A 23,097-nucleotide genomic window follows, 5' to 3' on the forward strand; every position below is an offset into this window, starting at 1 on the left:
TTGGGTGTAAACGCTCCATTCACAATATGCCTGGAAAATCTGGCCAGTTAGTACATGTGTCCACATACCATGTTGAAAGCGGGTATGGCCTCCAGTTTTGGGAGGCCTGACTAGTTACTCAACTAGCCAACTAGCACATCTGCTGCCAACAGCATCAGGCACTCACCTGCCAATGGTGAGAGTACACATTGCTGCTCCAAGGAATGCCCCACAGTGCAGAATCCTGCCCCATACTGGCAAGATTCCTGTGACAGCAGCCATGCTCTGTTCCCCACTGCTAGACTAGCCAGGGGAGGATTTGGCTCTCTAGGTTTTATAAAATCTGTTTCAAGAACTTACAAATCAACTAAATGTGAGTCTTTCTTTCTTTCTTTCTTTCTTTCTTTCTTCAGAGTTTGGACTTGCACAACCCCCAGTAGACAGGCTTCCCGGAACATTGCACCCATAGTGAGAGCACCGGAATAGAGCGTGTCAGACTTTTGTAAATTATAATCAGCCTTACACATGGCACAAGTTTTCTCAAAAAAAAGCTCTAAATATATTTCCTGTACAGCTGGTTAGTTAAGCCAGCACTGTTCTCCATATGTATCAACAGATGTGTCTTTGCAGGCCTATGGAATAATGTCTTGGACATGGCTATTTCATCTTCAAGGAAGCAAATACCATTTTAATGATTTTATTTTAGATACAAGTCTTTAGACTGGATTGTGTCAGTCTCTACATAACATCACAGCATCATCAGCTCAGTGAGTGGTTAACTCGTTCTCTCCTGCCTTGATTCTTGGACTGAGAGTTTGTTATTTCTACGTGCTCGCTGTTAATCAGCTGATAACACGCAGGCAATGAGTTGTAGCTGGCTGTGACTGCGTTTCTCACATGTTTGCTAGAGATAAAGTCCAAACAGTTTGTGCTGAGCATCACTGATAAAGTCTCAAAACAATTACAGAAACCCAATCAGTTCCCCAACACAAGGTCCAAGACCTCTTTTTGTTTAGGATTCTGGAAGTTATTATCATACCTCTTTTCAAACCAATGTACTGGCTGAGTGGTTTGGTTAAGGCTTGTCTGTGTTAAAGAAATGTTTCCTGGTGTAACGACAATTGCTAAAGTTGTACCTGTGGAAGCTCCAACACAGTGCACCCCTGCAACATGGGGCTCACACCCATGCAGCTTAATTTACCAATACATCAAATAACCACACTGCTGTAGTTCAAAGAGGACAAGTTCTTCAGACATACTAATACAAGACCAGCGAAACCGGGGTATGTCTCCACTGCAAAAAAACAGCTGCAGTCGTGAGTCTCAGAGCCCTGGTCTACAGATTTGGACTCACAGGGCTCATGCTGCCGTGTAGACGTTCCCACTCGGGCTGGCGCTTGGACTTTGAAACCCGGTGGGGGTGGGGAGGTGGCTTAGAGCTTGAGCGCCGATCTGCATGGGAACGTGCACACTGCTACTTTTAGCACCGTAGCACAAGCCCTGTGAGCCCAAGGCTGTAGACCTGGGCTTTAGACTCACTGCCAAGACTTTGGAGATCTTTTGCAGTGTAGACATACCCTGACTGATTTAATGGACTTCACAATGATTTATAGCAGCTGAGGATCTGGCCCATAGTCAGTAACTTGTGCTCCATTCTTCCCAATATACTTGCCCTAGTTTTTCAAAAGACGCACAGTGAGAATGTAGTATGATTTGGATTCTAGTTGTTGGATTCCTCCCTCCCATTGTTAAAAAGAATGTCATGCACCCTTGAGACATAGCTCAGTATTTTCCAGTGATCCACACTGGGAGACTACAATAATGGAGAGTACTTAACGTTATTAACCAGGAGGTTAATTTCATATTACCCACTTTTGCCTCACAGCCCACATTATTATGGTATTTATTAATTTTTAAATGAGCCTGAAAGGGCTGCTTCTTAAGTGCCTTTAATTCCCTCAGAAAGTTATCACTGACGTTTGAAACTGATGGATTGCACAACTATTTTATTGTAGTTTTTGGAACCAAAACCCTTATGCATCACTGCTTTGTGCAATCCATATAGGTTAAGGTAAAATTAATATCCTCTGTTTAGTCTGTATTTAATTGGAAAGATGCCTAGAATGACTAAGGAAACCAACTGCAGCATTTAAGGGATAAAATTGGATTTAATCCTGCTAGCAAAACTGACTGACTGTGTGTGTTGGATAAAAGGATCTGAGACAATGAAAGCAAGAGGACGTACACTATCCAAAAATCAAGAACTTCTTATTTAGATACAGGTTTCAGAGTAGCAGCCGTGTTAGTCTGTATTCGCAAAAAGAAAAGGAGTACTTGTGGCACCTCAAATAAATTGGTTAGTTTCTAAGGTGCCACGAGTACTCCTTTTCTATTTAGGTACAGTTATAGATAACTGGGACAAAATGGTAATGTGTAATTGCTCTGCAAATAAAGGGCCCAGTCAAAACCCCACTCATGTGAATGGGAGTCTTGATGTCAATGGGGTTTGGATCAGGCCCAGATACAGTAAACTATTAAAAAAAACCCTACGGCCAAATTCCCCTTATTCACACCAGTGAAAATACAAAGTAATTCCATTAAAGTAATCTGGGCCTGCTTCTACTCTAATTTACACTGGGGTAAATGGGCAGAAGTAGTCAACAGAGCTATATCAGGATAAAACTGGCATAAATGACAGGAGACTCGAGTCCAGTGATTTAGAGTGGAGGAAGAGGATAATTTGTTTGGCTTGTCTGATAATGACTCCGTATAGAGTTATTATATTGGCCAAGATTTTCAAAAATAAGAACTTTAAGTTAGGCTCTTAAAATCATTCTTTTCAGAGTAGCAGCCATGTTAGTCTGTATTCTCAAAAAGAAAAGGAGGACTTGTGGCACCTTAGAGACTAACCAATTTAAATCATTCTTAGCATTCTAACCATTCTAAGTGACCTGATTTTCAAAATTGGGAAGCACCCAGCCCCTCCATCTTAAGTCAGTAAAAGCTGCTGAGTGCTCAGCAATTTTGAAAATTATATTATTTATTTATGTGTTTAATTATGGATTTAGGAGCCTAATCTTAGGCAGCCGCTTTTGGCCACTATTATGATATTATACTTATTATTATTTAATATTGTTAAATATTCACCAATACCAATACTTAACAAGATACTATATATTTTAATTTGTTTTAAATTCTGTGCTCTAGCCACATTACTTAAGTTCCCATCAATGTTTCTGTTGTAATTTTACATTTGTTCTTGGTCAGCAGAGGGAGGATAGGTTTTGTCTTACAAATATAATAAAAAAAAATTGAGAGAGACAAGGGGCTGAAGTAATATCTTTTATGGGACCAACTGCTGTTGGTGAAAGGGAGAAGTTTTCAAGCTACACAGGGCTCTTCTTCAGGTCAGAATAGCTCTGTGCAGCTTGTCTCTTTCACCAACAGAAGTTGGTCCCATAAAATATATTACCTCTCCCACATTATCTCTCTCATATGCTTGGACCAACCCGGCTACAACACAACAAAAATTGTTTGGTCATTTTTAAAAACAACGGAGGCTCACTGACTTCAGAATTTTTCTTTATTCTGTTGTAACTTTGAAAGTGTCCTGTTATTTCATTGAAATCATTCGAGATATTAGGAGAGTAGATTGTTTTAGTTCTTAAAATGTAAAAGAAAATGAGCACTGTATTGAAATTGTATAAGGGGAGTGCATGTGAGCAAAAACTATTATTAATAATAATTATATACATTATGGTAAAATTTAGGAGCTCCAGTCACTGACCAGGACCCCATTGTGTTAGGGCTTCTGGTCCTCTGTACAAGACAAAACAAAAAGACAGTCTCTGCTCCAGTGAGCTTACAGTCTAAGCTAGCTACTTTTTCTATTTAATTTCAGTTAGACACATAAAACTTTGGATGAGTAATATACATGTTTTCAATTGTTTATACACATTCACATACACTACATAGAACCTCATTGATTTCAGTAAAGCATTTGATACGGTTCCACATGGGGAATTTTTAGCTAAATTGGAAAAGATGGGGATCAATATGAAAATTGAAAGGTGGATAAGGAACTGGTTAAAGGGGAGACTACAATGGGTCATATTGAAAGGTGAACTGTCAGGCTGGAAGGAGGTTACTATTGGAGTTCCTCAGGGATTGATTTTGGGACCAATCTTATTTAATCTTTTTATTACTGACCTTGGCACAAAAAGTGGGAATGTGCTAATAAAGTTTGTGGATGACATGAAGCTGGGAGGTATTGCCAATACAGAGAAGGACCGGGATATCATACAGGAAGATCTGGATGATTTTGTAAACTGGAGTAATAGTAATAGGATGAAATTTAATAGTGAAAAGTGCAAGGTCACGCATTTAGGGATTAATAACAAGAATTTTTGTTATAAACTGGGGACGCATCACTTGGAAGTAACAGAGGAGGAGAAGGACCTCAGAGTATTGGTTGATCACAGGATGACTATGAGCCGCCAATGTGATATGGTTGTGAAAAAAGCTAATGGGGTTTTGGGATGCATCGGGAGAGGTATTTCCAGTAGAGATAAGGAGGTGTTAGTACCTTTATACAAGGCACTGGTGAGACCTTATCTGGAATACTGTGTGCAGTTCTGGTCTCCCATGTTTAAGAAGGATGAATTCAAATTGGAACAGGTACAGAGAAGGGCTACTAGGATGATCTGGGGAATGGAAAATCTGTCTTATGAAAGGAGACTCAAAGAGCTTGGCTTGTTTAGCCCAACCAAAAGAAGGCTGAGAGGAAATATGATTGCTCTCTATAAATATCAGAGGGATTAATACCAGGGAGGGAGAGGAATTATTTAAGCTCAGTACCAATGTGGACACAAGAACAAATGGATATAAACTGGCCATCAGGAAGTTTAGACTTCAAATTAGACGAAGGTTTCTAAGGTCTACACTAGGACTTTAGGTCGAATTTAGCAGCATTAAATCGATGTAAACCTGCACCCGTCCACACGATGAAGCCCTTTATTTCGACTTAAAGGGCTCTTAAAATCGATTTCCTTTCTCCACCCCTGACAAGTGGATTAGTGCTTAAATCAGCCTTGCTGGCTCGAATTTGGGGTACTGTGGACACAATTCGACGGTATTGGCCTCCGGGAGATATCCCAGAGTGCTCCATTGTGACCGCTCTGGACAGCACTCTCAACTCAGATGCACGATTGTTTGCTGTTGCTCTGACGCAGGGAGGGGCGACTGAGGACACGGCTTACAGGGTTGGCTTCAGGGAGCTAAAATCAACAAAGGGGGTGGCTTTACATCAAGGAGTATTTCAGGCAGGACTTCATGGAGGATTCCAATAAGAAATGGTGCACCTAAGTTATTGTTCTTATTTTGTTCTTATTGGAACAAGGAGGTTAGTCTGGCCTCTGATTGATACATGGCTAGATTTACCTCGCTGCACCTTCTCTGTGAGTGACTGCAGTGTGACCTAGAGGAATGAGTCCCCTAGACAGGGGAGGGGGGGAAGCAAATGAGTACAAAACAAGTCTGGTCTATTTCTTGTTTTGATCCACTCCATCTATCTTTTACATCTTTGGCTGGCAGCAGACGGTGCAGAAGGACTGCATGCCATCCACATCTCATGGCTGCTCGGCAGAAGATGATACAGTACGACTGCTAGCCATCCTCATCTCTTGCCTGCCCGGCAGAAGATGGTACAGTACGACTGCTAGCAATCCGTATCGCCTGCCTGCTCACCATAAGACGGTTCAATAGGACTGACTGCAGGACTAAAGAGAATGACCTGGTCAAGTCACTCCAAATTTACTCCCTGCGCCCATGTCTGCCCAGGCGCTCCCAGCCGACGTGGCCAGGAGCACCTCGGACACGACGAGGACGGCTACCAGTCGTATTGCACCGTCTGCTGCCAGAAGGCAATGGGTTGCTGCTACTGTGTAGCAATGCCATACTGCATCTGCCAGCACCCAGGAGACATACGGTGACGGTTACCTGAGCAGGCTCCATGCTTGCCGTGGTATGGCGTCTGCACAGGTAATTCAGGAAAAAAGGTGCAAAACGATTGTCTGCCCTTCCTTTCATGGAGAGAGGGAGGGAGGGAAGGGGGGCCTGAAGATATGTACCCAGAACCACCCGTGACAATGTTTTAGCCCCATCAGGCATTGGGATCTCAACCCAGAATTCCAATGGGCAGCGGAGACTGCGGGAACTGTGGGATAGCCACCCACAGTGCAACGCTCCAGAAGTCGACGCTAGCCTCGGTACTGTGGAAGCACTCCGTCGAGTTAATGCACTTAATGCACTTAGAGCATTTTCTGTGGGGACACACACACTCGAATATATAAAACCGATTTCTAAAAAACCGACTTCTATAAATTCGACCTTATTCCGTAGTGTAGACATACCCTAACCAACAGAGGAGTGAAGTTCTGGAATAGCCTTCTAAGAGGAATAGTGGAGGCAAAAAGACATATCTGGCTTCAGGACCTTGATAAATTTATGGAGGAGAGGGGATGATGGGATAGCCCAATTTTGACAATTAATTAATTTTTGACTATTAGGGGTAAATATGCCCAATGGCCTGTGATGGGATGTTAGATGGGGTGGGATCTGAGTTACTACAGAGAATTCTTTCCTGGGTGTCTGGCTGGTGAGTCGTGCCCACATGCTCAGGGTTTAGCTGATCACCATATTTGGGGTCGGGCAGGAATTTTTCCCCAGGGCAGATTGGCAGAGGCCCTGGGGGGTTTTTGCCTTCCTCTGCAGCGTGGGGCATGTGTCACTTGCTGGAGGATTCTCTGCACCTTGAAGTCTTTAAACCATGATTTGAGGACTTCAATAGCTCAGACATAGGTCAGGGGTTTGTTACAGTAGTGGGTGGGTGAGATTCTTTGGCCTGCATTGTGCAGGAGGTCAGACTAGATGGTCCTAATGGTCCCTTCTGACCTTAAAGTCTATGAGTCTATAAGTCTATCAGCATAGCTCAGAAGAAGCATTATTATGTAGGCTGTGAAGCCAAGAACAATACCTATAGCTAAGGGTATTCTATAATGTGCATCTACAGTGTACAGATAGGTCATATTTGTAATACTTATTCAGAAAAATCTCCATTAAAATATTCAAAAGAGGCCACTGTAGTATATATTGTGAATATATATGAAAAATGCAAACATATTGTAATGCATAAATCCATATCTTAACATTTCATGCACTGGTGCTAATAATGAGCCTAGTTCTACACAAATATAGGGGAAGACATGCCGGGAATGAGTTGAGGGGCAGATTTTCAAAAGTGCCTATAGAATTTAGGAACACATGTCCCACTGACTATTGTTTTAAGAAAGGACTGGAATGAGGAGAGGGTCTCAGGAAGAGGGAAGAAGTTCCAAGCAGAAGGGGTCCATGGTTAGTGCTCACCAAATAGTATTTAGAATGTGGAAGGCACAAAGACAAAAGCGGGTGAAGAATACAAGAGTGCCTTCTGATTTACATGCCTGAGAGTGAGGGCAGAATCAGGCCCAGAGTGTTCAAATGGAAGGACTAGGAGAAGAAGGATGGGCAACAAGAACCAGAGTAGGAGGAACAAAGATGAAGCCAGGGACAGAATTGTGCATGAAAGCGCACAGAAGCTTCAGCATAATGTGGAAGCCAGGGAGGGGATTCGGAGGGAAGTAATATAGTCAGGGCAGCAGGAAAGGGAGATGACCTTTAGGGCTTATTTTGTTTGGTCTATGAGGTGGCCTACTCCTAACGTTGCTTTTGAAGCTGTCTTGGTCTCCAACACAGTTTGTTTTTCCCAGGCTTCTCTCCTCCCCAGAATCCTTTTTAGAGCACAATATAAAGTAAAAACAAACTGCAATTATGTCCAGGTAACATTAACTGTCTGACTTGAATCCACAAACACAAAGACTCTCTCAAGTTAAAGCTGGAAACTCCAGCCTTAAATCCATTGTGTCAGTGATGCTGCAAACCTGGCCTGTGAGATCCCCTCACTGATTGGAGACCCCCAGTAATTGCATAAAGAAAACATGGTGCACTGGGGATAGAGTTTGAACTTTAACTATGTATTTCCTGGCTTTTGTGGGTTTAAAAAACAACAACTGCACCTCCTGTGCTTATTGCATTGTCCTGAAAGGGTAGGTAATGGGATAGCTTTTCCTAGACCAACAAACAAACTGTAATACCTCAGCTTTGAAGCCTAAAAAGGCCTGTCCTTCAGGTGTTAGCAGTTCTAATGAAAGGTCGGAGTCTTAAAAGGTGAGTTTATATTGCCCTCTTTCTTGTAATTTGCATAGATACAATGCAGAAAGACCTTTTCTTTCTGTTACAGGAAGCAAGGAGATTACATCAATGGGTGCTGAAAAGTGTTCTGTAAATTCACAGGGAGAAACCTCTTGGGCTAGGTATCTGAATGGAAATCTCATGAGAACAGGCTCTCTGACAACACTTCCAATCATTCCTAATCCTGGCTGACTCAGAAAAATCACAATGAGGCCATTTCTCAAGTTTATTTCAGTAGCCCTGGTTCTGGTCAAAATCAAAACACACATTAACCTTCCAAACAAACAGAAGCCTCACGTACAAAGTGAAGCTCACAAGAACATTTTAGTTAAAGTTTAGTTCAGGCTTTGGGTAAAAGTTGGGTTGATTTTCATTTGATGTTATTAATCACAAAGCTTTGCACTTCTGTTGTGTCGCTCATCACAGGGCCGTCTACACCCTTTTTCTAAAAATCGTCCAGCTCTTCACTACTGCTAGTGCAGTTCAGCCAGTGGGAGCAGAAGTGGGGCAACCTTGCTGTGCATCTTTCTTCACAATAGCCCTTTCTCTTTCTCAGTTCTCAGGGCATGTCTAGACTACAAAACTAAGAGGACCTAAGTTACATCAGCATACAACTGCTGCAGTAATTATGTTGCTTGTGCAGTCTACACTTTGCTCCTTGTGTTGGCGGTGTGCATCCTCACAAGGAGTGCTTGTATCCATTGTGCTGTCAGTGTGCAGCATTGTGGGAAGGCTTCTGAAAGCCAGTAACAGTCGATGTAAGCAACACAGTGTCTACATGGACCCAACTACATCAACATTGACTCTACGCCTCTAGTGGAAGTGGAGTTATTAAGTCGGCATAGCAGGGCAGTTACGTCAGTGGCAGCGAAATTTTAGTGTAGACACTTCTGTAGTTAGGTCTACGTAAACTGCCGTGTGTCTGCCTAACTCAGTAGTGTAGACCAGGCCTAAGGAGTGTGGAACATGTTGCAGTGGAAGTGCCTGGGTATTCATATCAACACCCCACTAAAGCAACTACATGGAGAGGAAAAAGAAAAGGAATACTTGTGGCACCTTAGAGACTAACCAATTTATTTGAGCATAAGCTTTCGTGAGCTCACGAACGCTTATGCTCAAATAAATTGGTTAGTCTCTAAGGTGCCACAAGTACTCCTTTTCTTTTTGCGAATACAGACTAACACGGCTGCTACTCTGATACATGGAGAGGGCGGCATGTGTTGTGTGGTTTTGTGTATGTTTACAATGCACTTTCCTTTTAGGGCAGTCCATGGGCCTGCTAACTAATTTTCGATTTTATCCTTTTTTTCTGCCAGGTTATTCCAAAATAACTTGAAAGCTTTTAACAAAGTAGCATTTTTCATTCTTTTTTTCTTTTTGCATCCTCTTTTGCTGTTCAGGGAGTTGTAGGGAACAGACCAGGTGAATGAGTGCATTGGCAACACAATGTTTTCGGTTCTGGCACCATTAAAAGTCCCAAGGTGCATTGCTGAGATATATAAAAAGATCAATAATCTACTGCTCTCTTACTTTATCAGACAGCCATGAACAATGTGCTAAACGCTCAGATAGCCAGGAAGTGGTTTCTACTGCAGCAGTAGGCACATTAGATGCATTTAGGACGTCTGTCTTTTTTGTGATTTTTACCTGGTTCGTCTCTTTGGTTACAAAGAGCATAATTAATCTCAAAATGTGTATATCATACTGAAATCTGTACCATCAAAGTAGGAGACAACTGTTCCCACCCAGTGGGAGTGACAGTCTGTCTTGTGTGCTGATTTTTGTGTGCTTTAGATTAGAATATATTGCTGGATGTAACTCACCATTGCATTTGCTAGTAAAATGCCAATCGGAGGAAAACAGCACTGTTTGCAATTACTCAACAGTCCTTTTAGTCTAGCCCTAAAAGCACACATGATCAAAGATTACCAGTAAGGAAGACACCACTGAAACGAATTCAGGTATATTACAAAACCCTGGAACTTCTGAAGAGCATCACATTAAAGTATAGAGATAGCATAGCATATTATTTGTTTTTCTTTCTTTTCTTTTTTTTTTTGACAAAACAAGTGGCTTTAATTGGAGCAAGGGAGGGAAACAGAAGCATCAAATAAGAAAATTTTCTTTCAAAAGTCAGAAAATTTAAAAAAATAAACACCACCATAATCCATATAGCCAACCAAACATTTTATAAAAAAAAAAAATTCTTGTAATAGATGTACAGATGGAAGCTGAGAGTAATTATGAAAGTGAAAGCATGTTGCCAAGTGACCAGATCAGAGGACTGGGAGTCAGGCTGCTAGATTTCTAGCCATGGGCTCCTAACTGGACCATTTCTGGTAGGTGCAGTTCAACTCCCATTGGCTTCAGTGGGAATTGATGGTGCTCAGCACTTTGATGGATGAGCCCTTATGGCAGGTCACATAAATTCTCAGTGTCCCAGTTTCCCCAGCTGTAAAATGAGGATGATCATACCTGACATGGGTGTTGTGAAATATAATTGATCGGTGCAAGGTGCTATCACTGTGCAGAGTAATATCACTAGTAAGGAGACGGGTTTTGCCACCCCTCCACCACCCCCCAATGTTCATACTGAGTTTTACCTTGTTCTGCAAGTAGCTCCATTGAACTCAGTGGAGCCACCCATGGAATAAGGTGCTACCCAACATGAATAAAGGTGGCAGAATCTGGCCCAAGATATCTTGACAGGAACTGTTCAAAATATGCCATCTTAAATACAGCCAGACCCAGAGGATGCCTGGATACTTGTTATTGATACTCAGTTCTGTTTATAATTATAATGCTTTGGGTATGGCTGGTTTCCCAAGTAGTGGGTGGAGAAGTTTTGTTGGTTTTGGATTTGCTGCATTTTAGCCCATTCAGGATCTCATTCAAGTCACCTGACATTTACCTGATCTATAGTTCTGCATTGTTTTTTTGCAATCACAAGACAAAGTTTTGCTAATTAGTGGCAAACAATGTACAAATAATGGAATTAGAACCAAGCTAGAGTAGAGAAGGGATCAAAAGCGATTTTTGTCATTTGATTGTTTTTTAGGATACAAATAAGGCTGTCAGACACCCAGCTCCTAGCACCTTTTAGGGAAGTCTATACAGTTTCAAATTAACATTCCATAACAAATGCTTGAGCCTCACCCCGTCCTAGAAAGAAAAATTTCATGAATTAAAACATTACCTATTCATATTAATAAGTTATCAAGTGCCCTCGTCTGAGCATCTCAGTATGCTAAATATGAACAATGATAATTGATGAATGGTGGGATTTTAAAGGAGCAAAACCCCAGACAAAGAATCACAATGTATCTATTAGGTAGGTAGCGTAAGTGTTATATTAGAACAATTTTGCAAAGCTCTGTTCTAGGACTGGTTCCTGTAAATACTTAGGCACATGAGGAACTTTGAGTAGTCCTGTTGCCTTCAGTGGAACTAATTCATGTGAATAAAGTTACTCATATGTCTAAGTGTTCATAGGACTGGGCCCCTCCTTGCATTGCATTAGTTAGTTTTTCAAATGTAAGTGAACAATAAAAAATCCAGAAGGGCTCTGTTTTCATGTTATGTGTGCTCTGCACAGTTCTATTGTTGGGGTACTGTTTTTTCAAGAAATTGGGAGCTCAGACTCCTAGGTTCTAATCCTGCCATTGCTACTGGCTCAATGCATGATTTTAGACAACTAAATATTTAAAATAGATATTATTAATTGTTAATTATTATTACTATCATCATCCTCTCAGAAGAATGTTCCATGGCTTAATTAATTCATATTTATAAAGCACTGTAAGATCCTCATTTGAAAGGTATTAACTAAGTGCAAAATATCATTAAAACTTTGTGCCTCTCATTCAAATGACAAAGAAATCCTATACCTAAAGTGCATTCTGCAGTAGCAACATCCATAAATATCCACTGGCAGGCCTGCACCTGAGAAAGGCTTCTGCTTTGTAACCAAATTGTTCAAAGATCATAGATGCAAAACTTTATTCTTTTCCATCCCAACATTTGTAAAAGCTGCCCCCAAATCAAACAGGCTAAAAACGGTTTCTCCTCATTGCAATTACATGATTCTCCATCTCTGTGAAAGATGAAAAGGCAGACAGACATCTCCACGGTAGACTACAACATACATTGAAAAGCAGAGGCAACGCATGGTGGGGGGCATGTGGGGTCAAATGCCCTCCCCCCAGCAGCCAGCCTGGGGTGGGGGAGCGGAAGGGGCGAGACCAGAGCAGACATGCCAAACCCTCAAAAAAAAGACAGAAATTGGGCTTGGTTTTGGCTTAATTGGCTTGTGAGTTGCTTGTTGGCTGGTTTTTGGCTTGTAGCTTGTTGTAGCTTGTTGCTTCTCTTTTTTTTAATGGCTCGTAGCAAGCAGGGGCAAGGGGAGGCAAGCAGGGGCAAGCGGGGAGAGAGTCAGGGGTGCCCAGCACAGTCCCAGACTGCACGCCAGGGGAATCTAGTCACATAGAGTGTTGGGGTTCTTAGGGATTAGTTTGCTTTGACATGGGATTAGCTTGATGTTTGGCTAATTGCGAAAGTTGGGGTGCTTATTTACCACGTGAAAGTTGGCAGCTGTGGACCAGAGCCACTTCTCACGACAGCCGGCCACTGGGATGCTGCTCTGTGCAGTGCAGCAGCAGCTTGTGAGAGAGCCTGGCTGGGGAGGAGTGGTAGGCCCCCCCCAGCCCCGACTGCCAGGGACTGGGACCGAGCGAGTTGGAACCCCCCCTCCTCTCTAACATGCTTGGCCGCAGGGCAGGCTCTACCATTTTTGCCGCCCCAAGCTGTGCGCCGAATTGCCGCTGTGAGTGGCTGAAGAGATGGGAGCTGCCGCAGAATTGCCGCCGCCACGGAAACGCTTGCCTGGCTGGGAGGCAGTGGGGCCCCTCTCCCCGTCCCGGCTGGGCTGCTGGGGCCCGGCTGGGCTGCTGGGGACGGCCGTCCCTTGCAGATTGCCGCCCCAAGCACCTGCTTGGAATGCTGGTGCCTGGAACCAGCCACCCAGCCAGGGTCTCACAGGCAGCTGCTGCGCTGTGGCCAGCTTCAGCTGCATGAGAGGCGGCTCCGTCCCACTCCCCACCCAGGCCCAGCTGCCAGGGAGAGAGGTGTGGCCGAAGAAGGACAGAGCCTCCCGTCCCCCATCACACACACAGGTTACACGAGGCCCAGAGATCGTGGCAGCCCCAGGCTGGGACCAGGACTGGGGAGGAGACGTGGGGTGGTCACATGTCCTCCCCTTTACATTGTGCCCTCCCCGTATGGGGAGGCATGAGCTGTCTATGTTGAAAAGGTAAACATCTGCTTCAGTCCCCTCAGCAAAACTGAGGGGACTGAATGGGCCTGAGGGGCCTGTCCTGTATGGCTACACTAGAAGCTAGGGGTGTGTTTTCCAGCTCACAGAGACACACTCACAGTACCTCAATGAGAGCTAGAGTGAGTATAAATAATGTAGCCTCAGAAGCTTGGGCAGTGGTGGCATGGCTTAACCATGTCCCGTATGTACCCACGGGGTTCAGGCAGGTTCATACTTGACACGGCTAAGCCATGTCATTGCTGCCACTCCCTGTGCTACCCTGGCTACACTACTCTTTATACTTGCACGCCTCTCATCGAGCTAGCATAACCACGTATATGAAAGCTGAGAATCACACCCCTAGTTTCTAGTATAGACATAGCATAAGAGTGAGAGAGCTTACAGAAAACACCTGAATCGCTGATGCTAATTAATGATCTGCCATAGGTAGCAAGGCAAAAATCAGGGCATATTGAAAAATGAATCCAAGGAAAGGCGAAAATCTAAATTCTTGACTTCGTGAAATATTCTGTTCATACACACTGCACACCAGGAAGCCTGTGTTGGATAATGTGTATATTTGTCTAGGGACTGATAGATGGTTCATAGCTTGTTTCCTCACATTCCTTATGTGATCAATTTCACTGGCTCCTTTCCTTCTGATGGGCATGGCCATCTCCCATTGACTTCAACAAGAGACTCCACATGCATTTGGAGGCAAATGTTTGCATTTCTTTTTGTATATTTCCAGAGAGATACAAATAAGGAGCAAAGTGCTGATTTTAAAAACAAATCTTGGCTGCAATGAATTGATGGTGGTCCTGATCCAGTCCTTACTGAAGTTGGACAAAATATACCTAACAGGTTCTTTATCTGATTAGCTTAACCCTTTTTTTCTGTTTGCAAATTAGCCTTAATATATGACCGTACATTTGGCTGTATCAGTCACATTTTGTTTGAATGGACCCTGCTTACCAAATGATCCAGATCACTCTATATGACTGCCTGTCCTCATCACTACTAACCACTCTACCTATCTGTTGTCAGCCAAAAATGTTATTAGCAATGATTCTTTCTATTTAATTCCAGAGCATTTATACAAATGTTGAACGCCTTACAAGAGTCTACATATATTACATCTACACAGTTATCTATACTAGGAAAGTTTTGAATCTGTTTAGAAGATAGAAAAGTAGAAAAATCCATCAAGGGAAGTTGTGAAATCACCTTTGCTGCAGATACTCAAGACTAGACTTGATAGACATCATCTAGAGGTGACCTGAAAAACTTTGTGTAAGGTTGAAAGCTTGTATCTTTCACCCAAAGAAGTTGGTCCAATAAAAGTTATTCCCTCACCCACCTTGTCTCTCATCTATCAAAGATGGTTTAAGAATAATTAAATCAATCCTGCTGCAAACTGTCTCCAACAGAACTACCTTAATGTGAGCTATGTACTTTTTAGTGGCTAAATGGGACACTTATAGTGTAGCATATTAGAGCACTTTACAAATTATACACAGCTCTAATGTGCTTTGCCAGACACTGTGTAGACAAACCCCAAGGAGTGACATGGATGTCCCAGCCCAAAGGATATACTCATGATTAATCAGAGGATCTGACACTAGCCACATTTTTCTACTGTACAGTGTGTTTCAGTTTATCGGGAGATGTATTTTTCTATCCAGTTTCCTTGTCTTGGGTTTTTCTTTTTCATTGTTAATTTGTGATAATAATTCGAAAAGTTACTGCCATTTATTTTAGGTTGATATCAGTAACTCATCTTGAAAAAAAAATGCTGTCATCTTTTTTTCCCTTAAAGAAAAAGAAGTTGTCCAGTCTCATCAGTGAACCCACAGAAATAATAGGGAGTTTGCTTGTCATTCAGACAGGTTCTGGTCACCGGGAATGACAGATTTGATTATTTGTGATCAGATTCTCCACATTTGCACTGCAATCTCAGAGGCCATGATTGTGTATGCCTCTTAGTGAATCTGCTTACTGTAAATTGAAACTTTCAGTGAGAACAAAAGACTGCAGTGTAGTAGACTAAATATTTAGAAATTTTTATTGATGATGAAGCATACATGCAATTAAACTTTTTTGTCCTAATGTGTTAACGGCTTCACAAAGAATTAATGTCCAGCTGAGAAACAATAGTGTATGGTAAGTTCGCCCATTAAGGGCTAAATCAGCTACCATTCAAGCCAATGGAAAAACTCCTATTGACTTAAATAGTGCAGGATCAAACCTTAAGAGCACTTCCAATTTACTAGGGCTGGGAAACCAGTAACACCAAGGCCCAGATCATCAAAGGAAAATCAATGGGAGTTAGGCACCTAAATTCTGTTGAGGATCTTGGACCAAACCTCTATTAGTGTTCAGATGAAGGACTCCCGCATCCACTCACTAACTCCCATCATCCCAGGCACATTGTCAGGTTACAAACAAAACCCTGCTTTTCCCTTTTCATCTTCCAACTGCCTCTGGGCCAAGTCCTCAGATGTGATTTACACTAGGTGAGGAATTGGGCCCTTTTCTCTGTGATTCTCCTAAACTCCATCAGCCCTCTCCAAGACTCCACAACAAATTCACCTGTTCCTGTTAAATGCACCTCAATAAAGTCATCCAACCACTCACTCTTTCCATGATCCCCAATCAACTCATTCGGCCCTTGCCTTCTCCATTACCCCAGAGTACTACATTCCTGTGAGCTTCCTCAGTTTCATCCCATTCTTACCCGCTCTATTTCAGGCCCTACTTCCATTTTCAAAATCCTCTTATGGGTCTGACAGACCTGGAGGTATGTTTTGCTGGAACCATGTTTGTTTAAATGGTTTGACCCCCAATAAAGTCAAAACTGAGTTTTCTCAGAAAAATCCCAAGGAAATATTCGGTTGAGCAAAAAAAAAAAAAATCATATGATAGACTCCCATTGACTACAATGGGCTTTGGATCATCAGGGCTTTGATTTGGTTCACAACTTCATAAGTCATTCACAATTAGGGTCCTTTCCATATTTTAGGTATAATAATAATAATAATTAATAATTAATACCTGGCTCTTAGAACTAATACCTAGGACTTTTCATCAATAGATCTGAAAGTGCTTTACAAAGGAGGTCAGTATCATAATCCCTATTTCACAGCTGGGGACACTGAGGCAGCAAGAAGATGCAACTTGCCCAAGGTCACCCACCTGGCCAGTGGCAGGACTAGAACTCAGCTCTCCTAAGTTCCACTCTAGGATTCAGAGTGCTAGCCTCTAGATCTATATTGCCTCTTAGTCAAAATCTGAAAAGCTGGAATATCTTAAACAATATCTCATTGCTACTATAACTAATAATTTCTCATCAGCAAGAAGTAGGTTGAGATTTAAGTGATTACTCCATTATACTGTCTTTAGTGGGAAACCATGTTTAATTTGAACACAAGAAACACCTTTGGGGTGCAATTTAAAAAAATTCACAACAGTACTATTGATTTATATACTCATCAGATGGGATCATCATGATCATCTAGTCTGACCTCCTGCACATTGGAGTCCACAGAAACTCAACCACCCACTCCTGTAATAGACCCCTAACCTCTGGCAGAGTTACTGAAGTCCTTAAATCATGATTTAAAGACTTCAAGTTACAAAGAATCCTCCATTTACACTAGTTTAAACCTGCAAGAGACCCATGCCTCATGCTGCAGAGGAAGGTGAAAACCCCCCAAGAGCTCTACCAATCTCACTTGAGGGAAAATTCCTTCCTGACCCCAAATATGGTGATTTGTTAGACCCTGAGTGTATGGGCGAGAATTCTCTGTAGTAACTCAGAGCCCTCCCCAGCTACTGTCCCATCACCGGCCATTGGAGATATTTACTGCTAGCCGTCAAAGATCAGCTACATACCATTGTAGGCAGTCTCATCATACCATCGCCTCCATAAACTTATCAGACTCAGTCTTGAAGTCAGTTAGTTTTTTTGCCCCCACTGCTCCTTTAGAAGGCTGTTCCAGAACTTCACTCCTCTGATGGTTAGAAACATTCATCTAATTTCAAGCCTAAACTTGTTGATGGCCAGTTTATAACACCTGGCTTTCTCTACTGGAAATACTTCACCTGATGCATCCTAGGACTGCATTAGCCTTTTTCATAGCTGTATCATATTGGTGGGTCATAGTCACCTTGTGGTCAATACACCCAGGTCTTTCTCCTCCTCTATTACTTCCAACTGATACATCCCCAGCTCATAGCAAAAATTCTTGTTGTTAGGCCCTAAATGCATGACCTTGCACTTTGCACTATTAAATATCATCCCATTTCTATTACTCCTGTTTACAAGGTCATCCAGATCATCTTGTATGTTATTCCAGCCCTCCTCTATATCGTCAATATTTCCAAACTTTGTGTCATGTACAATTTTTTTTAGCACACTCCCACTTTTTGTACCAAGGTCACTAACAAAAATGTTAAATAAGATTGGTCCCAAGACCGATCCCTGAGGAACTCAAGGAGTAACCTCCCTCCAGCCTGATAGTTCACCTTTCAGTATGTCCCTTTGTAGGCTCCCCTTAACCAGTTTCTTATCCATTTTTCAAGTCTCATATCAATCGCCATCTTCTCCAATTTAACTAATAATTTACCATGTGTAACTATATCAAATGCCTTACTGAAATCCAGGTAGATTAGATCAACTGCATTTCCTTGTGTAAAAAAATCAGTTATCTTCTCAAAAAAGGAGATCAGATTTACCTTTTGTAAAACCATGTTGCATTTTATCCCAATTACCATTCATCTCTCTGGCCTTGACTACTTGCTCTTTCAAAATTTGTTCCAAGACCTTGCATACAATTGATGTTAAACTAACAGGCCTGTAGTTTCCTGGATCACTTTTTTCCCCTTTCTTAAAAATAGGAACTATATTATCAATTTTTCCAGTCATAAGATGAATTAATATTTTCTCAATTATAGTCAAATGTTAACCAGATTAGAAAGATGAAGTATCTTTCTGTTTATTCATCCAGACTTGGTCTTTATTTTATAAATTAGCATCTACAGTAGCTCTTGTCTGTGAATTTTCTTTCCTGCAATGAGATTTTAACCACATTAGTCGAACACAAGTTAAACAATTAATCACTATAGTTGTTTACCCAAGACCATTTACTGATCTTCCAAAATAATCCATTTTTCATAAATGGACATAGAGTCCAATTGTGTAACCCTTACTAACATTCATGAGCACTTATTCATGTGAATAAATCCTTTGAAGCCAATGGGACTATTCGTGTGAGTTAATGCTCGCCAACACAAGTAAGGGTTGCACAATCTAGCCCACGGAAAGGAAGCATCTGCCATGGGAGAGGAATGAGGTCGGCTCTGGAAATAACCAGCTTCTAATTCCCAGACAGAAAAGTGATGTGTCTATTATCAGCATGGGAGATTTTAAGCTATAGGGATTTTTAAAAATATAATGTACTGAATGAGGAAACCCAAAAGCCTCCAGCAGTGTGTGTGGCATCTAGCATTCCAGAGTAAAGATATATATTTATAAAGTGTAAGGATGGCAGGGGAAAATAGTCTAGCATGTTAACATTTAATTTGCATTGGATTGATAGAATAAGATGGGAATCTTGTTAAGGCATGAGACGCTGCTGAAGCATTTTGGTAGGGACAGCCTTACTCCCAACAAGCCTAGCAATGTTTGTGAAATCTAGTTATGTGATGGGATTGGGTATTTAATGATATCATGGCCTGGAATATAGGGCTCATGAGTACATGGCATTTATAATGAGATGGAGGGCTGGGGGAAGTCCAAATGACTTTTACTGAAAGGGTTTGATTTGCTTACATTCTGGAAAAAAGAAATCTGGAAATTATTGAACAAAAGCATGTGACTCCCTGAAACCACTATTATTACTGTTTATTTGTAGTACAGTAGCCTCTAAAAGGCCCATCCCAGGATGGGGGTGGGGGGATGAAGATAACAGCTTTGGATTAGGTGCTGTACAAAAAGCATAGTGAAAGACAAGCCCCAAAGAGTTTACAGACTTAACAGAAATGATAGACAAAAATGGGAGAGAAAACAGACAGGCTCCAGGCCAGAGACTTGCCAAGGGTCATGCAGTAGCACACCTGGGAACAAAACCCACGTCTCCTGACTTCCAGGCCACTGCCCTATATAGTGCAAAATCAAATGTACTCACTTACTCTCACTTACTTACACTAGTTGGCCAGATTACAGTGTACAGGCACCTTCACAGGGAGAAAAATATCAGGTTCCAAAGGGCTCTTCAGTGCAGCAGAGAAAGGCACTACAAGAAGCAATGGCTGGAAGTTAAAACCAAACAAATTCACATTAGAAACAAGGCACAAATTTGTACTGTGAGGGTACTGGCCACTGTCGGAAGACAGGACACTGGGCTAGATGGACCTTTGGTCTGACCCAGTATGGCTGTTCTTATTGGGACAAATGACTAATGGAAAGGGTAGAGTCTCCATTTCTTGAAGTCTACAGTTCAAGACTGGATGCCTTTCTGGAAGAGATGAATAAGTCAAATGAAAGTGATTGGGCTCACTAATGAGTAACTGGATGAAATTCTGTGGCCTATGACATACAAGATGTCGAACTAGATGATAGTAATAGGGAGAATTAAAAATTGTATTAAGATGATGTTTAAAAAAAGTGAACAGTACAGCGTTTAAGCATAGAAGTTTCTGGTTATCAGGGAATAACGTACAGATTCTGAAGGGGGTGCGAAGTTCGGTTTAAGATCGGGTGGCATAAGGAATACATAATCTGCTATATCCCTGATTGGTGGTAAAAGGTCAAAGTACAGACATCGAGTTATGAGGGTATGTTGTTCATATATGGCTATGTTCAGGTGTGGAGTATAATGAGTGGATACGATGATGAGGATGGATTGACCCTCATTTGGTGAGATTTAATGCTCAGTGAGTTTATGGTTCCAGTTCATATAGTCCAATGGACAAAGTTTCTCGGTCCCATTCTCGTAGTCGAAGCACGATGTCGTACTGGCTCACGCCTCCTGGTACTGTTGGTGGCCGGTGATGTGTTCGATGTAGATGTCCCTTGACCATCGGATGGTGTCCGAGACCATGAGGCACCGCAGGAGCCGTGCATAGCGTTGACTGATCCCGCAGGCCCGCAGCACACTCTTGTTGCAGGGGTCCCAGGCGCCCAGGGCTCCAACGATCAGGGCGTCCATCTGCACCTCATAGACCTTTGCCCTCAGGGTGTCGGCAGGGGGGCATATTTTTCCAGCTTACGAGCTCAGGCTTCACAAAAGGCCGGGGTCCTGTTCTCAAAGGCGACCATGACGTCGATGAGGATGATCTTTTTCTGAGCCTTGTCAGTGACAACGACATCAGGTCGCAGCTGGCTGTCAGTGCCGGGGATGGCGCAGTTCATAGCGACCTCCCTCAGGCATAGTGCGATGGCTTTCACCAGGTAGTTCTGGATGGCGTTGTGGTGCAGCTGCCAGGCTCTGGAGCGGGGTTTGCAGCTGCGCAGGACGTGGGGCAGGGTCTCGGTACTAATGTAAATGAGCCACAGGTATTCTGAGCCACTGTGTTATCTAACCCTGCTCGGATCAGATCTAGGGAACATGATACTTACATCATTGGTAGCTGCTGATGCCTTATCTGTGCTAGCTCTTCCCCCAGTCCTACCACTGGGGGAGCTGCACTGGTGGTAGCAAGAGCAGGAAATTTCAGGAAAATTTCACACTCCTCAGGGGCCTGTTCCAAAGCAGTGTTGCACAGGAGACGGAGCACTGGACTGGAACTCTGGAGAGCTGGGTTCTATTCCTGGCACTGCCATTGGCCTGCTAACTGGCTTTGGACCTGTCCCGTCACCTCTCTGTGTCTCAGTGACTCCAACCTTAAAATAAGAAAAACATTACCCACCTCCTTTGTAAAGTGCTTTGAGATCTACTGATGACAAGGGTTATGTAAGAGCTTGGTATTTTAGTATTAATTAATCTGTGATGATGACGATATCCCTGGCAACCAATCAAGAAGCCAAAAAAAAAAAATACCAGAAGAGGAGAAGTGTAAGCTACTTGGGGAAAATGTGGCTTTCATGCTAGGCAGCTGAGCACTCTGATGAATTGCTTTGGTGAAAATGTGCAAATTTCTCATCCACAGCAGCTCTGATTGCTCTTCTAATGTTATCCAAACCTGAAATCTGCATTGAAAGTTTATCATTAACAAGCCATCATTACCCATTGTTTTAAGTGCAGCCCTGCGAGTTAAAGCTGATGCTTTGCATCCAGTCCTGTGCCCACTGAAGCAAAGGACAAAATTATCATGGACCCTCATTGAGGGAAGGGGAGCGGGTCAGTTATCCTTAATGCCAACAGTCCTGCCTTCTCCCTTAGTATCCCACATTTAATGTAAATTCAACACAATTACTTTTTGCACACACCCCATCCCCCCAGCATATGTTCTGTTTAGTCTTTTCTACCACAGTGTGATAGGCAACGGTGCTCAAACTGGACTTCCCTCATTATACACAAGGTTCTCTGGGAGGGGTTCCTGGGCATTAGGGTATGTCTACAGTACAAGAAAGAAAAGAAAGAAAGTCTATTTTCAACTGACATTAGCTTCCTTGGGTTAAAATAGCAGTGAAGACATGACTTTTAGCTCAGGTTAGCTGTTTGAGTTCAAGCCTGGAGGGCAGCCATCACTTCACTGCTATTTTACACAGTCACTAGCCTGTGTCTTAAAACACAGCACTAGCCTGACTTAAGAACACACCTTTTTTTTTTTTTTTTTTTTGCACTGTAGACATGGGACTCACTCAACCCCTTTGTGCACCAGAACCTGGATGTGTAAAATGCACTTAGGCACTATTGCTGAGTTACGGCTGTATGTGGCATTACCTTGGTGATGTTCCAATCATTTAAAAAGGACACTGCAGACAGCAAAATAGCATGGTTTGAATATGCAGATAGTCAAACCTTCTATAAAATATTCCTTTGACCATATAAAATATTGAGATGTTGCAACAAAGAGTTTGAAGACCTGTAGAAACAGTTGAAAACAAGGAGGAAAAAGATAGAATAAAGTGATCTTCCAGCTGTCTATGGATCTCTAACAAGAGTTCCATGGACCACCAGTGTTCCATGGACCACACTTTTGGAACCATGCTCCTGGTCTGTGATGGCTGTGCATTCACTTGGTAAATTTACAGTAGGATGATCAGGGAGGCTTTTATGCACCCTCTGCTCTGTGTTTAGCTGGCTTTTCATTTGAACTTAAAACTGAAAGTAATACCCCCAGGATGTGACCCAGGAGAACAAAGTCATAGTAAAGATTACCAACCCTGAGTGAACAGAATGGCTGACATTTGCACATCCCTGCTATGAATCTGTGAACACCTAGAGCTCAGTGAGGTCTGAGGAAACATGTATGCATCCGATGAAGTGAGCTGTAGCTCACGAAAGCTTATGCTCAGATAAATTGGTTAGTCTCTAAGGTGCCACAAGTACTCCTTTTCTTTTTGTGAATACAGA

Source organism: Caretta caretta, chromosome 2 (assembly GCF_965140235.1).
Source record: "Caretta caretta isolate rCarCar2 chromosome 2, rCarCar1.hap1, whole genome shotgun sequence".
NCBI lineage: Eukaryota > Metazoa > Chordata > Testudines > Cheloniidae > Caretta > Caretta caretta.